Consider the following 9,658-nt stretch of genomic DNA (forward strand, 5'->3'; position numbering starts at 1 on the left):
CCACCACCGTCGGCGACCACTGCCCCCATCCTGCACCCTAAGATAGATAGTGGGGTACCTCTCCGGCGAGCCCCCCTCCCCGCTGCAGCTGGTTCTTCCTTCACCCCGGCGAGCCCACCCCTTGAAAATCGACTGACCCAAAAGTCGATTCAGTCGACTGAAGTGTAGCCAAATCGGAGCAGCATCGCAAGCAAGAGCAAGAGCGAGAGCAGCAGCGCGAGCAAGAGAAATAGCAAGAGCAGACCAGGCAGGGGACCGAGAGCAAGAGCAGAGCAGCAGCACGAGTGAGAGCTAAAGCAGCAGTAACTCCTACTGATGTGGACGTCGCCGCCGAGGGAGCGACGCCGTGGAGGAAGTGGTCGGCGATGCCGCCGTGGATGGAGCCGCACCGTGTCGGCTCGGGACCGAGCGCCGGCAACACCGTGAGATTGAATCAAGAAGAAAATGCGGCGATTAGTGTAAAACCTCTTTGGTGGCGCCGATTAGGCCGCAGCTTCATCCGAGGAAATGGTGATGATGATGCTCTTCCGGTGGTGCAGGTGAAGACGGCTGTGTGGGAATGGAGGTGGCGCGGAAGACGAGGGTAACGTCGGGGCAGCTCCTTGGAGGTGGAGGACGGGGTGGCTGAACCGGCACGATGAGATTGACAATGGATCCTCATCTGGTACGGTGGATGAGGGACGTCGAGGTATTGATGTGGACGATGTCGTTGGGGAAGAGGCTTCGGCTGGGTGGCGGACGGAGCAACGTGTGGGGTTTCGTCGCGGGTTTTCGCGGCTTCGGTGTATGAATGGGTGGGCGGATGGGATGGTAGTGGGGAACCATGGCTTACAGACGCTCTTGTCCGAAATGTGGGGTAAGTTACGAAAGTACCCCCCCCACACTGATTTGAGGCGGTTCTTTCGGTTCAGGGGTGCCACGGGCATTTCGCGTGTCGGGATTTCACAGGAGCTGGGAGTTTTCGCGCGCGTTGTAATTTCGGAATAGCAAGGCGCGGGTTGAGATGGAGGGAGCTGTCGGAGCACAACGAGACAAAGATATATCTTAAATATTTCGGGCTAACAAGGCGCGGGTTGAAATTTCCGGACAAGCCTAACGTGTACTGTACCAAATCAATGCGCACTACAAATGTCATTCAAAACTTTGAATTCATGTTATGTTCAATTAAAATATTTCACTACGTGTATAATGCATGCAACCTACCACTCAAATGAACGTTTTAGTGCATTCCAAACGTATATACTACTGCTTCAATATGAACTAAATTTGAATAAGATCTACAGTAATGATTGTTGTGAAGTCAAAGCATTTGAATTCGTTTCTCTGTTTTAATAAGATCTACAATCATCATTATTGTCAAGTTAAACCATCATTTGTGTATTATCTTCATAGCACACCACATGATTAGTCTCGAGTTACATATGAACTATGTGTACTATATGAACTCGAACTAGATTTTTTGAATCCACTTTATTTTGATTTCAAATCACAATACATTTCTAGCTCTAGCTAGATCTTCATAATCTAAACCATGTCTCATATGTATAATGTGTTTATCACATTATGTATGGTGCCCCGCCCCCTACGCCTACAAGTATTTAGATGTGAGTTGCAAACACCACACATTACCACAAATTCAAATAAAATGTGAGAATGTTCGATATATAGTATTGTTTAGATTGCTCGATATTTAGTTGTAAGCTGCAAACGCCACACATTATCACAAATTCAAATAAAATGTGAGATTGTTTGATGTATAGTATGGTTTAGATTGTTCGGCATTTAGCTCTGAGTTGCAAACGCCATGCATTATCACATTATGGTACAACATGTGCACAGCACGTGTATCACCGCTATATTCATGCATGTAATGTTTAAAACACTATGATCTCCTATTCAAATATATGAATCCTCTTTCATATCAAATTATGATCTTTGTTAGTCTCTTACACCCACACAATCCTCTAACCTTTGTAGCTACCACTAACTTTCTCTCGTGCATGCACACGCCCTCCTCGCCCTCCCCCACCCTCGGCATTCTATCCACCGGGCACATTCATTTTTTTCTTTAGGTCGTTCTCCCAGAGTCTCCACAACTCCTTTCCGATACACACCGATCGATAAACCTCTCCCGCGATGCCTGCCTACAACATACACACACACCTTCAATCTCCTCCTTTATGTGTCCTTGCCTCATGTCTCTCATACGGTCAGATACATGTGTAAACTCTCGCCCCTTGAGGGAGTCCTGGATTAGGGGGTGTCCGGATGACCGGACTATAACCTTTGGCCGGACTCCTGGACTATGAAGATACAAGATTGAAGACTTTGTCCCGTGTCCGGATGGCACTTTCCTTGGCGTGGAAGGCAAGCTTGGCGATACGGATATGTAGATCTCCTCCCATTGTAACCGACTCTGTGTAACCCTAGCCCTCTCCGATGTCTATATAAACCGGAGGGTTTTAGTACGTAGAACGAAAAACAATCATACCATAGGCTAGCTTCTAGGGTTTAGCCTCTCTGATCTCGTGGTAGATCTAATCTTGTACTACCCATATCATCAATATTAATCAAGCAGGAGTAGGGTTTTACCTCCATCGAGAGGGCCCGAACCTGGGTAAAAACATCGTGTCCCTTGTCTCCTGGTACCATCCGCCTAGACGCACAGTTCGGGACCCCCTATCCGAGATCCGCCGGTTTTGACACCGACACCCCTCTTCTCATCGATCTCACAACCGCACACTCCTCCCCCTATCTAGCTAGTAGTTGGGCCTCTTGCACCACCTCCTAGCTCCATTCTCTCTGTCTATCCGTCTCGCTGGGCCTTATTTGCCTCTAACAAATGGACATACACCGACCAATCTCTCGCTATACATATAGCTAGCTAGGTCCTTATAACTCGTTTTTACCCACACGTCGATCGATCTACCTCATTAGTTGTGTCTCTCCCTTCCTCCGACAAACAACAATTGATCTACTGATCTAGTTAGGTTTGCTTACCAAACACATGGTTCCCCTTCATCATCCATGGATGCGTCCTGACAGATCTATCACGCACAGGCACACACAGAAACACATCCCCACTCTTATTGATAACATTGCAGTTCCACCCTCAGTTTGTCTAGTAGGCCTCTCCCAACATCTCCGAGAAGCAACTCCATCACCCATCCATCACTCTACCCCTATCCCTCCCTCTCCCTCCATCCCTCTCTCCTCTCTCTCTCTCTCTGTCCCATCATATTTCCCGTCCTTTAGTTATGTATGGATGTCGACCGATCTCCCTCAAGACATAGTTGGGTCTCTCCTTCTCAACACATATACGAGTCGTTCTACCTCTATAGTTAGGCCTCTTCCTACCCCTCCCCCCACCCCCTCCCCCCCACACACCGATACATCGAGCGCTCTAGTCATGTCTCCCTGCCACACACAAACTTGACATGTGCCCTCTAACGTTCCGGTAGGCCAGTCGCACTATATCTTTGACTTGCACACACACACAATTTTGATGGCTCTCTTCATCGATCTCGCACCCACCCACTTGATCATCTCTTTGACTCTATCGATAGCTATGACCCCTCCCTCTTCTCGTGGATTTCCCCACCCTCTATGTATGATATGGATAGGCCTCCATTTCACACACATTGCATGAAAAATTTTGTTTGAGATGTCATCGACACATATTCCCACAAATAATTCACGAAATCTACCCCCACCCCACCCCCCACCCCACCCCAAAACAAAAAACACTCACGAACGCGGTTTGTATCTCTCACACACACCCACGTAGGTGGGGGACATGCACGAAGAGAAGAGGTGCATGCACGGTGCACGTACTCCCGTCTCTTTCCCAACCACACCCGCGTGGGTACACGGTGGAGCTCATTTCTGTACGAAAAAGGCAACCCATGTGGTAATTTGGCACGTGTACTGGTTGTCCACTTGGTGGAGGGAGGATCATCTACCACAGGTGAACAAACAAATTGTGACTTGACGCGTTATGTTAAATTAAAAAAAGAGGCAACCCATGTGGGGCCTACCTTAGAGGCAAGGCTCTATACACTAGAGTACTTTTGATGTGTCCCGTCAACTCGCAGAACAAGGAGAAGCTTGCTTATTATGCCATCTCCCCTACCCATGGGCGCGGTGGCTCGCATGATCAGGTGAAGCTTGCTCCGCCTTACGCCCGCTCCCTCGCCCATGCGCGCGGTTGCTCGCAAGACGAGGAGAAAAATTTACTACTCCCTCCGTTTACTCCTCGTCCCTACTACCTTGGTTATAGAGATTATATCATATTTTTTGGAATATATATGTCCTTTAGTAGATTTCAATATGAACTACTAGTACATACTCCAAACACTGATGTATATAGACGTATTTTAGAGTGTAGATTCACTCATTTTGCTCCGTATGTACTACTACCTCTATCCGGGTTTATTGGTCCCCATTGTATTTCATGCCAAATTTTGACCATAGACTAAACTAAGAAAATGTTCATGCATGTCACCAAACATTATATTTTTGAAAACTATGTTCAAATACGAAGCCAATGAGATAATTTTTCTTGACATGCATTAACATTTTGTTAGTTAAATCTTTACTCAAAATTTGGCACAAACTATAAAAGGGACCTATAAACCAGGACGGAGGTAGTAGCACTCTCCCTCGCCCCTCGACCCTCGCCCACGTGGTGGACGTGCAGCAATTCATTCTATCTCATATAGCCAGAACGATATATACTGCACTACCATTATTGATCGACTTGCCGAAGAGGCGAAGAGCCAATCGCAAGGCTAATATTTTGGAGATGCCAAGCACAAGGTTATAGGAGAACGAGTAGTAGGTGTCGCATCATTTATAAATAAACTCTTTTTTTTCTTCAGTGGCACGTACGCAATATGATAGGTTCATATGGAGAGAAAAGGAAACCGCTCCACTATATACATAGTTAGGACGGGCCATCCTAGACGGTTGCTTGCTGGGGTTGCTCTCTTCACACTCTCTCACACAAAACGACTGTGGCCACACATCTAACATCCCGGCGGATCACATTCGCTTGGGGAAGTTTGGATGCTTAGTGTAGATGCGGTGACCGTCGCCGACGGTTAAAACCCACTGTCGGCACGTCCCGATAAGGGGTCCCCGCCGTTCTCTCTCACAAAGCCGGTGAGGTTGCCTTCGTCCCTTGCTCACTGCCGCGACGTGGGCAGTTGCCGCCTCCTGCCGCCCTCCTCAAGGTTGAGCTACGTCCCTCAGGTACAACTCCCTTTACAGCCGGCTTGCACCACTGCTCCAGCTGCCCACATCACTCCCTGTGGATATTTCTCTACTTCTTTGCCCTGCACATACCTGATACATCTACTGGCTTCTACGTACTGTATTTTTGATGAGTTTATGTCTCATCAACTAGTCCCAGTAATCTTACTCGAATCACGCTTCTTCAATTTCTTTGCCACAGGGATGCTCATCTCGATTTTGGTGAAACTGCACAAAATGATCCGATGGTCAAAAGGTTGCAAACTTCATTTATTAGGAAGCTCGAACGTTGCCAGCAAATTGAAGCCTAGTCAGGGTTCATGGTTCAAGGGCTAGGGACTGCATGGATCTTTTTTTCTTTAGCTGCCTCTGTTCCAAAATAAGTTTCAACTTTAGTAGTAGTACAACTTTGTACTAAAGTTTGCACAAAGTTGAGACACTTATTTTGGAACGGAGGGAGTACATATTTGCTATGATCTATCAATCATTGAGATGCAATAGTATGCATGTTAGTCTCCTTTGTATTTGATGAAATGTTGCAACGGGCAACCTTGGACGCAAGATACATGTAACAGGAGCTGGAAGCTTCATAGCATTGTACAAATTTATCTCGCTGATAAATTACAGTATGTAGTACTATACTAGTACTTCCTCCGTTCCTAAATATAAGTCTTTGTAGAGATTTCACCATGAACCACATGTGGATGTATATAGATGCATTTTAAGTGTAGATTCATTCATTTTGTTCCGTATGTCGTTCACCTAGTGGAATCTCTACAAAGACTTATCTACTAGTAATAGCTAGCCCCCACTACTAGGAATTCTCTATCCTCTCCTTGAGCCACATCATCAAAATTGATGTAGCTTTTAGATGAAGTAAATCAGTCCATAATAGCCGTTTGATCTAGACGTTGAGAGGCTCCGCACTAAGCCACATGCAAGCATGCGGAAATACCGTGGCACATGCATGTGAGTGGGTTTTTAATCACATCAACATGTCTGCATGCAAGCATGCACCGGTAGCATGCATGTAAGTGAGCTTTTAAGTCACATTAACATGTCAAAAAGGAAAATATAATCCCATTATGCAGTAGGAGTTGGCTGATCTTTTTTCCTTATGTGGGATGATCTAAATGATGATGGGAGTTTATTTAGTTTGGCTACCACATTTGTCATGCGGTTAAAGAGTTTTTTTTAGTTCTATGAAATCGATAATTTTGCGCAGAGAGATATACCGCTGTTCCGCGACAACGCACGGGGACTCATCTAGTAATATTTAGGAACGGATGGAGTACTATGTAAAGAGTTAGGTGTCGCACAGTGATAGTGTGAGGTGGGCCATGTAATCACTGAGCCTGCGTGTTTTCACTGCTCTTGCACTCCTCCGCTGTAAGAATGGAGAAAATTGTAATCTAGTAGTAGTAGTACCTCCTTTCGCCGAAAGCGTGGGACATCCAGCAGTCCTACCACCTCAGTAATAAAGACCAATGAGTCGTCAAATCACATAGACCCAGCAGTAAGTTGGACGGATGAAACAACCATCACTCTTGCGCCAGTGAGAGGTCGCGTCCTCTCTGCCCGGGCATGAATGCGGCACCGATTCTTTGGAGCGGCGCTGACCATTTCGGGCGGGAAGCGCGCACGGGCGATGGAGGGGCTTTGGGTGGGTCAGGCTGGTCAGGAGCGGGCATGGCAGCTGTCCGCATGTCCCTATCGGACACGCCCGGAAACGAGAGGATGCACCAACTCTCGCGGCTAAAATCGTACACTACACACCATCTCTCTATAGGAGTAGGTCGATCTGTCGCACTCTCTAACACACACATGTTGTTAAACACGCACATGCACGCACCTTGGTCCCGTTGCACCTTCTAACGTGACTTATTACACCTAGACGGAGGGAGTAGTAACTATACGAGATACGGTGGCACACTGACTTAAGTCGAATACAAGTGCCCAAAAATTGTGTGCATGTTATAATAAGGATTCACTTAAAATAGTATGTGAGCGAACAGAGGGATCAATTGGACAGTGTTCCTGAGCAGTAGCGAGATGTGTGAGGTAAGATACACCCCTGGCGCTTTTAATTTTTCTTATTAATTTGTTTCTTTCACCCTCTGACTGGTGGGACCCAACGTACTACATGGAGAGAGGTAAGGTGACTAAGGCTGCATTATTTCTGCACCACTGTGGATAGTCTTACCACCAAAGCCACATGACACGATTATGTGAAATCACAATGACTCCCACACACACACAAAAAACACGGCATGCTTGTCACACGAATGCAGGAATGTATAAAAGGTTATTTTCCTCTCGTTGAACATAACGGGAGGGTTGTGTAGCTGGTTAGCCTGTTCGCTCATCAAACTTGAGGTCTCGGGTTCGATAACTACACTTGAGCATAATTTTTGCCAGGAGGATTCTTTGACTGGTCAAAATGTTTTCTAGGGTTTGCATGCTTCACACTCTCTCTCCAGTATATATATACACGCTGGAGCATCAGCGCTTGTAGTTGCTCTCTTCACACTCTCTCGCCCTCTCCCGCTGGAGCCTCAACTCTTGTAGTTGCTCTCTTCACACTCTCTCGCCCTCTCCATATCTAAACAAGACATCGTTGGCCTCTCTCCCCTCACTGCTGCTCAAAGAGCCGGCAGGATCCGTTCGCCGGGAAGGGAAGGAGGCTTAACGCTGTCGCCGTTGGCGAGGAAGGGAATCCACTACCGGCGCAGCTGTTCACTTCCCACCCAGCGGTAGCGCGGGAGGGCCTCCGACCCCTTCTTGTTCGTCGCCGTCCCGTCGCCCACCGAACCACGCCCCAAGAACCTTAAGGTATATTTTACTTACTCCACATGCATTGCTCTAGCTGCATGTATACCATGAATCTAGGACGTGGTTCAAAGAGGAAAGGAGTGGGCGAAAGTAGTGGTAAAAGTTGTATATAGCATGAATCTAGGACGTGGTTCAAAGAGGAAATGAAGGGGGAAAGTTGTATAGCATGAATCTAGGATGTGGTTCAAAGAGGAAAGGAATGGGGGAAAGTAGTGGGGAAAGTTGTATCACATAAATCTAGGACGTGGTTCAAAGAGGAAAGGAAGGGGCGAAAGTACTAGTTCAAAAAGGAAAGGAAGGGACAAGGCTGTAGAGTTTGAGCAGGACTAGATTTGATGCGCTCACATAGGGAAAGGTGTCTAAATATAACAAAACTGGGACCAACACAAATATGCTCCTTGGTTGTTTGTTCTTTGTTGCAACAGACTGTGCATGACCACAGTACATCGGTAGATGCACATGGTGCTGGTGCATCCACTGTCCCGTGCAACTCATTAGCTGTTGTTAATCTAAGGCCCTGTTTGGTTAAAAACTCCCTAGTCCCTACCTGCTTGGTTCCAGGGACTAAACATGGACTAGAGGTTATTAAATGACATGCTCAAATTTCCCTAGTCCCTACATGTTTAACGAATTTTATTGTTAATATAATCTCTATGTTAATGTTAATCAATGCCACCGTTTGAGAAATGCTACTGTCTTGCTTTCTTTCCCATTTAGATAAGGTAGATGCTTCTTTTTGTTGGCTTCTGTGTCATCCACCGTTATTGACCACTAATTGTTTCCTTTGCACCTCTGTGTAAACAGGGTTATCTACTTCACCTCGTTGCCATTGTGACATTTTGTTGCACTGCACAAAACACTTTTGTTTTAAGAGTGTTTTGTGCAGTTCAACCAAAATGTCACACCGACAACGTTGCTTGATTGCTTGATGATGTCTACTACACAACCTACTTCTTGTAGACGTTGTTGGGCCTGCAAGTGCACAGGTTTGTAGGACAGTAGCAAATTTCCCTCAAGTGGATGACCTAAGGTTTATCAATCCGTGGGAGGCGTAGGATGAAGATGGTCTCTCTCAAGCAACCATGCAACCAAATAACAAAGAGTCTCTTGTGTCCCCAACACACCCAATACAATGGTAAATTGTATAGGTGCACTAGTTCGGCGAAGAGATGGTGATACAAGTGCAATATGGATAGTAGATAAAGGTTTTTGTAATCTGAAATTATAAAAACAGCAAGGTAACTAATGATAAAAGTGAGCGTAAACGGCATTGCAATGATAGGAAACAAGGCCTAAGGTTCATACTTTCACTAGTGCAAGTTCTCTCAACAATAATAACATAGATAGATCATATAACGATCCTTCAACATGCAACAAAGAGTCACTCCAAAGCCACTAATAGCGGAGAACAAACGAAGATATTATGGTAGGGTATGAAACCACCTCAAAGTTATCCTTTCATTTCTATCTATTCAAGAGTTCGTAGTAAAATAACGTAAAGCTATTCTTTCCGCTCAATCCATCATAGAGTTCATACTAGAATAACACCTTAAGACACAAATCAACCAAAACC

This window comes from Triticum dicoccoides, chromosome 7B (genome assembly GCF_002162155.2).
Source record: "Triticum dicoccoides isolate Atlit2015 ecotype Zavitan chromosome 7B, WEW_v2.0, whole genome shotgun sequence".
Classification (NCBI taxonomy): Eukaryota; Viridiplantae; Streptophyta; class Magnoliopsida; order Poales; family Poaceae; genus Triticum; species Triticum dicoccoides.